At 46.7% G+C, this 7,001-nt stretch overlaps 1 pseudogene across 1 annotated transcript; it reads left to right on the top strand.

The window, feature by feature from the left end:
• The first annotated feature begins 2,528 nt into the window (after positions 1 to 2,528).
• On the top strand, positions 2,529 to 6,658 carry LOC143277443 (thyroxine 5-deiodinase-like; annotated as a pseudogene). Its single transcript, XR_013053742.1, has 4 exons — positions 2,529 to 2,774; positions 3,552 to 3,702; positions 4,637 to 4,803; positions 6,244 to 6,658. The product of XR_013053742.1 is annotated as a thyroxine 5-deiodinase-like (transcript).
• Positions 6,659 to 7,001: the final 343 nt, after the last annotated feature.

Raw genomic sequence — 7,001 nt, 5'->3', positions numbered from 1 at the left:
TGATAAACTCAAAGATGGATATATGCCTTAAAGACATACAAGATGCAGGAATCAAGAGGTGAAGAAAACCTATGGTACAAAGTTAATTCTATCATACGTAGGGTATAAACCTAAGACTTACTTTCACAATGCAATAACTCTCATAAATATTCCCCAATATTCGTCCTGCCGCACAATAGTAATGAAAGTTGACAAAAGAGCAAAACTCCCAATCTTTCCCCCAACAGTACAACGACCAATTTCCCACATTGTGACTGGGTATCATCCACGATTTCTTTCGTGTGCTAGCTGGTGGAGATGCAGGGGTGGCGTATCGCAGAAAAAAAACAACTCCATAGAGTTAATTTGAGGGTGGGGTCATTCCGGAGCGCCACACCGGTGTGTGTCCTGTTTTATGGGTCGTTATCAAACCACCCGCAGCCTGGCAAACTTAGGTCAACAGTGACGAATGGACAGATGAGATAAGTTGACATATAACAATGTGGGTATATGTTTGTCAACTTCATATAAAAAAAGTATATATATATGATAATAAAATGAAAAAGTAGCGGTGTGACTCGACGAAAAAAACAACTGTGCCTTGCAGATGTGTGACACGCTGCGTTGTCTGGGAATATACAGTTGGCCACTACTCTTAAAAATAGATGGATTGTTCATTGGCCAGGAAGGCTGAAGCCGCCATCTGGACGCCATATTGTTTCTCGTATCCGGCCGTCAATCCATTGAGAAGTCGTCCGGTAGTTTCTGAACTATAGCCGTGTGTCTTTAATGAAATCGTGTCATGCTTGCCCCCACGACATGCCAAATGTTGTGTCTTGATTGATATCTGCCAATGGCTTATTTACCAAAGTTATTACAGGAAAACAGTGCAGTGACACGCAGCGCAAACTTGCTGTGGTGGCACACACAGGAATGTCAGCTTTACTAACGCCGCGACCAAGTGAAAGCTTACCATGAAGCAGTCATCGTAGCCAGCTGAGCGCTCGGCTACATATAGGAAGTTACCGCTTCGCGCTTTTCAGACACGAGTACCAAAATGGCTGGAGTACCAAAATTCCGCTGGCTTCAGTTTGCAAAGGGGCTTAAAGTAGGTATGTGCTATCCACCTATTTTTAGATCAGTGACAGCAGGCCGTCTGCTGTGGCCTTCTCGTTTGACATGGAGTGGCTGTCAGACATCACTCTGTTCTGAGCACAGTGGCTATCAGCAGTCACTCCTCAAGGAAGACGAAGACGACGGCTGTTCTGTATTGAGCGTGGATCGTCGTCGCTTTCGGCGAGGTAGGCCAGTTGTTCTTCTCCAGGGTCTTTCTTGTAGTTGAGGTGGGTTTGGAGGGCGGGGGGATGGGAACCAAACCTTCTGTTATTTAAGTTTTTCGAGCTTTTGTGTGGAAAGGAAACAAAAAATCTTCAATTTTACAGGCATTTGGTGTGTGTGTGTGTGTGTGTGTGTGTGTGTGTGTGTGTGTGTGTGTGTGTGTGTGTGTGTGCGTGCGTGCGTGCGTGCGTGCGTGCATGCGTGCGTGCGTGCGTGCGTGTGTGTGTGTTTACACGGATGGAATGAACGAGCAAGCGAGCGAGCGAACGAAAAAACTGAACGAACAAAGAAGGAATGACTTTTCTTTTGCTGCACCTATAAACAATGGAATTCACTGCCCTCACACCTCACACGTCACACCCCAGCAACCGCAATCAAGTGAGCACTCAAAACACATCTTTTCAAACTGTACTTTTCTCACTGGAAAATTTTCCATCTGCAGTTGCTTGCTGTGAATTTTGCTGCTGGGTGTGCTGTTTGTGTTGATCTGTATGCATCTGTGATGATTTTGGTGGGTTTGTTTTTTGTGATGCCTGGTTCCGTGGTGTTTATTTCTGACAATGATGTGCTTTGTTTTGCTGTGGTTTACACTTGTGTGATTTACTGTCGTGGCGCCTGTGTCGATTTACATACTTTTTATGTCGCTTTAACCTTACATATGTATATTTTAGCCAGTGTCATGTGAAACTGTGTTGACTTTGTACATATTTTTTCGACAGTTAGTCTTAAATTTGTATATTTTTTTTATTGTAAAGCGTGGTGAGCCCCATCTGAGATGGGGGTACTGCGCTATGTAAGCCTACATTTTATTATTATTATTATTGTTATTGTTATCATTATTTTATTGTTATTATTATTATTGTTACTGTTGTTGCTGTTATTATCATTATTATAGTGATTATTATTATTATTATTATTATTATTATTATTATTATTATTATTATATAACCCAGTAACCCAGGCATACGACCAAAAAATTGGCATTTCTGACAGACCTCATTCAGCGAAGGATCACTGCTGAAGGGGCAAGGGACTGGACTTCACAAAACTGAGCACGGTCGACCGATCGCAGTTTGGAGGGTGGACCAACCACCTGCGAATAACACCACGTCGCTCTTTCTCTCCCCCCCCCACCCCCAACCCCCCACCCGGTCCTCTCGGCCCCCCGGTCCCCCCCCCCCCCCCCCCCCGCCCCCGGACTCCCTCCCCCCTCCCCTAAACTCCCTCCCCCCGCCCCCCGCCCCCCGCCTCCCTCCAACCATGCTCACACCACTAAAGGAAGCGCTTCGCTTCTCCCTCGGGCTGGCCCGGTTGGTGCTGACGACGGCGCGGATGATCCTCGTGTTGCTACTGTCCCGGGTTTCACGCTCGATGTACGCCAGGGTGTCGGCCATGATGACTGACGTCATGAAGGACACGCCCCTTCAGCCCGAGGACTATGTGGACACCGTTTACAGGTTGTGGTTTGTGTGTTTGTTGTGGCTGTGTTTTGAGTTGTGTGGTGTGGTGTGGTGTTTGTTGTGTTTGTGTGGTGTGGTGTTTGTTGTGTTTGTGTTGTGTGGTGTTTGTTGTGTTTCAGTGTGTTGTGTGCTGTTTGTTGTGTTGTGTGGTGTGGTGTTTGTTGTGTTTGTGTTGTGTGGTGTTTGTTGTGTTTGTGTTGTGTGGTGTTTGTTGTGTTTGTGTTGTGTGGTGTTTGTTGTGTTTCAGTGTGTTGTGTGCTGTTTGTTGTGTTGTGTTTTGTGGTGTGGTGTTTATTGTGTTTGTGTGGTGTGGTGTGGTGTTTGTTGTGTTTGTGTTGTGTTTGTGTGGTGTGGTGTGGTGTCTGTCAGTTGTGTTGTATTTTGTGGTGCTTGTTGTGTTGTGTTTGTGTGCCGGGTGTTTGTTGTGTGCGTTGTGTTTTTTTTTTTGTTTTTTTTGTGTTGTGTGGTGTGGTGTTTGTTGTGTTGTGTTGTGATGAGTTGTGTTTGTGTGGTGTTTGTTGTGTTTGTGTTTGTCAGTGTGGTGTTCAGTGTTGTGCAGTGTTTGTTGTGTTTGTTTTGTGTGGCACTTGTTGTGCTGTGTGGTGCTTGCTGTGTTGTGTCGGCTGGGCTTCGTTTATTTACTGATTTATTTATTAGTTCATTCATACAGTCATTCATTTATCTATCTACTTGCCCATACATTTACATTCATTCCTTTATCCATCCGTCCATTGCTTTATGTGTTTGTTTACTGATCGACACCGTCGTTTCCAGCCTGGCGTATGTACGCAAGTTTTTCTACGCCCGCTACGTGGACCTATGGCGAAGAGCAAGGAAGGGAGAGAAGGCGCCCGATCCCGTGGTGCACGATCTGTCTGCTCTCCCTTTGAACCTCCTGTCGTTCATGCACGCTGGCCGGCCACTGGTCAGTGGAATTGTGTGTGTGTGTGTGTGTGTGTGTCTGTGTGCGCGCGCGCGTGCGTACTTTGTCTATGTGTGTGTAAATGTTGAACTTAGGCAGCTGTACCAGTACCAACCTACCTATCTACCTACTGATCTCCTAGTTGTCTTTGAGAGAACAGGTGTTGAAATTTGGCAGGTGTACCCACCTAACTACCTACTAGCTAAATGTTTTTGTGTATGCAAATGTTGAATTTTGGCAGCTCTTCCTGCCTACCTACCTACCTACCTATCTATATGTGTGTGCAAGTGTTGAACTTCGGCAGCTGTACTTACCTACCGACCTACCTACTTACCTGTCCGTCTTCCTACTGACTTTACCTGCCGACCTACCTGTCTATGCGTGCCAGTGTGTGAAAGTGTTGAACTTCGGCAGCTCTGCCTACCTTATCTACCTACACAGTTTCTTACCTACTTACCTATCTGCCTGCCTAACTACTTTTCTACCCATACCTACATACCCATCTAGCTACCTACCTGTTACCAACCTACCCATCCACCTACCTTTCTAGTCTATGTGTGTGCAGGCGCTCAACTTTGGCAGCTTTGCCTACCTACCTTCCCGTCTACCTACCTACCTGTTATCTACCTTACCACCTACCTACGTAGATACCTTCCTACCTTTCTTCCAACCTGTTTGTCTACCAGCCGACGTACCTACCCACCCACCTACCTACCTAGATACCCTCCTACCTATCTGTCTGTCTACCCATGCACTTATCTGCCTACCTACTTACTCACCTACCTACCTACCCATCTTCCAACCTGTCTACCTACCTGCTTACCTACCTACCCACCTACCCAACTTCCAACCTGCCTACCTACCTTCCAACCTGTCTACCTACCTGCTTATCTGCCTACTTCCATACACACCCACCCAGCCATCTACATGTGTGCAGGTGCTCAACTTTGGCAGCTGCAGCTGACCCCCCTTCATGGCCAAGCTGGGCCAGTTTAACCGGGTGGCGGAACAGTACGCCGGGCGGGTGGACTTCCTAGTCATCTACATCCAGGAGGCGCACCCTGCCGACGGCTGGGCCTTCCGCAACAACCCCTTCGTCATCAGGTGCAAGGCTCAGTGGGGCGGGGACGGATTGCACGAGCAGCGAACATAGCAGACGAGCAGCGAACATAGCAGACGAGCAGCGAACATAGTAGTGCTAAAGTTTACTTAGCTTTAACGACGGGCGCAATAGCCGAGTGTTTAAAGCGTTGGACTTTCAGTCTGAGGGCCCCGGGTTCAAATCTCGGTAACGGCGCCTTGTGGGTAAAGGGTGGAGATTTTTTTTTTTCTGATCTCCCAGGTTCTCATGTGTGCAGACCCGTTTGTGCCTGAACCCTTTTCGTGTGTATACGCAAACAGAAGATCAAATAAGCACGTTAAAGATTCCGTAATCCATGTCAGTGTTCGGTGGGTTATGGAAACTAGAACATACCCAGCGTGCACACTCCCTGAAAACGGAGTATGGCTGCCTACATGGCGGGATAAAAACGGTCATACACGTGAAAGCCCACTCGTGTACACACGAGTGAACGTGGGAGTTGCAGCCCACGAACGAAGAAGAAGACTTAGCTTTAACCGGAGACACCTCCACTGGAGACGCTGAGGTTTCTTTAGCATTAAGAAAGGATTATATGCGCGCGCGCGCGCGCGCGCGCGTGTGTGTGTGTGTATGTGTGTGTTTAACTATTTTTGATCGGACGAGGGGAATAGTAATGATCACCACCACCAGCATGATGTTGTTGAAGCTTACGGTGACGACATGATCATGGGATGGTGATGATGATGATCATGATGACGATGATGACATTTTAGTGCCAGTTTCTTCAAGGAGGCGTCACCTCGTTCGGACAAATCCATATTCGCTACACCACATCTGCTTGGCAGATGCCTGAGCAGCAGCATAACCCAACACGCTTAGTCAGGCCTTGAGTGCATGCATGTGTGTTTGTGACTAGAAGTTGTGTGCCTCGTGAATCAGTAGAAAGAATTACCACTCTTTGTTATTTATTATACTGCCTCTGCTCCAGCTATCAAAGCTGCTACAACTATTGCTGCTGCCATCACTACTTCTACTACAGCTACTACTATTGCAACTACTATTGTTGCTGCTGCTACTACTATTGCTGCTGCTGCTGCTGCTATCATCACCACTACTACTACTACTATTGCAACTACTATTGTTGCTGCTGCTACTACTATTACTGCTGCTACTGCCATCATCACCACTACTACTACTATTACTACTACTACTATTGCAACTACTATTGTTGCTGCTGCTACTACTATTACTGCTGCTGCTGCCATCATCACCACTACTACTACTACTATTGCAACTACTATTGTTGCTGCTGCTACTACTATTGCTGCTGCTACTGCTGCTGCCATCATCACCACTACTACTACTATTATTACTGCTACTACTACTACTATTGTTGCTGCTGCTGCAGCTGCTACTACGACTGCTACCATTACTAACTCCTTCATCATCTGCACGCTACGCAGGGATCACCGCAGTCTGGAAGAGCGACTGAGCGCAGCCAGACAACTACTGAAGGCTCGCCCGGCCTGCCCCGTGGTGGTCGATAACATGAGCGATGACGCCAACTTCCTGTATGGAGCCTTGTACGAGCGCCTCTTTATCGTTCTCGACTCTCGCATCGTCTACATCGGCGACCGAGGACCTGGCGGGTACCGCCTTTCGGAGGTGGAAGACTGGCTGGCATCCTATTTCGGAAGTTAATTAATTTAGTTAAAAGTCCCCTTGAGTGCCGTAGTAGAACGTAACGGTCACGTGCGTGCGTAGTGACGTCACTGATGACGTCATCAGAAGAAGGGAAATAACTCTGGAAGGCTGAAAATTCACACACTTTATTTTAGAATGGTATATCTCCACTGAGACGATTTTCTCAGGGTTTTTTTTAATTTTTATGCTTATAGTTTTGGATGTTGTTTTATGACTTGAGACACCACTTTATACTGTTTTTCCCCCTGGCACTGAAGGGGTTTTAACACTCTGCGGAATGATCGCTGTGTTCTCTCTGGGTGGGACAAAGGCACATGCTTTCAGTGAGTTCATGGTTTGTGGAGTTGTGTGACCTGGTCTCACTATGAGTGGCAGCACCTTTTTTTTTGTTCTTGTTGTTCGGTCTCTCTCTCTCTGTCTCTCTCTTAGTCTCTGTCTCTCTCTGTGTAGTATAAAGATAACACATATTTAGCATGTTCGTAAACTGCATAATCATCAGTCTGTATGGATGTTCATT

The sequence above is a fragment of the Babylonia areolata genome, chromosome 34, assembly GCF_041734735.1.
Source record: "Babylonia areolata isolate BAREFJ2019XMU chromosome 34, ASM4173473v1, whole genome shotgun sequence".
NCBI classification, from domain to species: Eukaryota; Metazoa; Mollusca; class Gastropoda; order Neogastropoda; family Buccinidae; genus Babylonia; species Babylonia areolata.
This window is presented reverse-complemented; position numbering and strand designations above follow the sequence as displayed.